Genomic DNA, 1434 nt, shown 5'->3' with positions numbered 1-1434 from the left:
AACAAATAACAGTGAAAAATTGCTATCAGAAAATATAGTATTATCCTGATAGTTGGAAGTCTACAGTTATGCTTGGTTGACGTGTCACCTTGATGATGGATGCAGGCAGTTGGCAATGATGTATTTATCATCTCCCATTTGTGATCAGGCTGGGTTCACCTCGCAGCTTACTCATTCCTGTATACATTCCTCAATACATGTATACTAGAAACCCTGCACTTAATAATATTTTCCAGATAACTTAACATGGTCACCAAGTTTGAATGCTCTTCTATATTCCCTGAACTCCCGCTAAATCATGCAGGGCTAGCAGGTAATTAGGACTGTGGAAAGGGCCAAGGGAGTTGCTGTCAAATTCATTTCACAATTGTAATTTACTATCATTTAGTTCACAAATAAACTTTTGAAAGAATTAAATTTGCTTCACTGCTGAAGAACTTTAAACAGATGCCTTGGAATAAGTTCAATTTTGATAAGATATGACACACAGTTAAACGTACGAAAACGTAAATCGTATACATATATGAGATCAGCATGCGGAGCGGCAGAAGGCCGCCTGATTAAATCTTCAAAATTCCAAATATACTATGAGGATTGCCTTGCCGCAGTGAATACACGGGTTCCCGTGAGATCACCGAAGTCAAGCGCTGACGGACGTGGTCGGCAATTGGATGGGTGACCATCCAGGCCGCTATGCGCTGTTGCAATTTTTCGGGGTGGACTCAGCCTTGTGATGCCAATTGAGGAGCTACTCGACAGAATAATAGCGACTTCGGTCAAAAATACCATCATTACGACCGGGAGAGCAGTGTGCTGACCCCACGCCCCTCCTATCCGCATCCTCCACTGAGAATGACACGGCGGTCGGATGATCCCGGTAGGCCACTCGTGGCCTGACGACGAAGTACTATGAGGATTACTGAAGGCAGAAGGAAACAATGTTTCGAGATGCTAACAGGGTTGATGGCCCACAAGGTGCACAGAAAGAAAAACAAATGCAATAAGATGGCTGAAGGCAAGGAAGTTCAATTCTGCAAATTAAGGAAATATATATTGCAACAATAGGTAAAGCAATACATTAAGCTTAAAAATTTCCTTATGCAACACCAACGGTGGAAGGCTCACAATAACTTGTAAAATCTTTCAGAGAAAATTACAATAACCTTTCAAGAGCAAAGCCAATAATGTTTGGACTTGAAGGAAACTCTGAGAACATGTTGCCAAAGCTGAAGGCGCACAACTAACCTTGCCAAATTAAAAATATAAAATACAGTTAAATTACAACATTAACACTGCCAAAAGGATAAATAAGAGAACGGCACTCAAGAGTCCCCAGTGGATTGGTCTGCCCTCTTTCACTTAGGCGAGACAGGTGGTGAGTTGAACTACACTTGATTCGTGCGAAACCAACCAAGGGACAGTCACGGACCGACC

The sequence above is a fragment of the Schistocerca piceifrons genome, chromosome 11 (assembly GCF_021461385.2).
Source record: "Schistocerca piceifrons isolate TAMUIC-IGC-003096 chromosome 11, iqSchPice1.1, whole genome shotgun sequence".
NCBI classification, from domain to species: Eukaryota; Metazoa; Arthropoda; class Insecta; order Orthoptera; family Acrididae; genus Schistocerca; species Schistocerca piceifrons.
Note: the sequence above shows the minus strand (reverse complement) of the source record.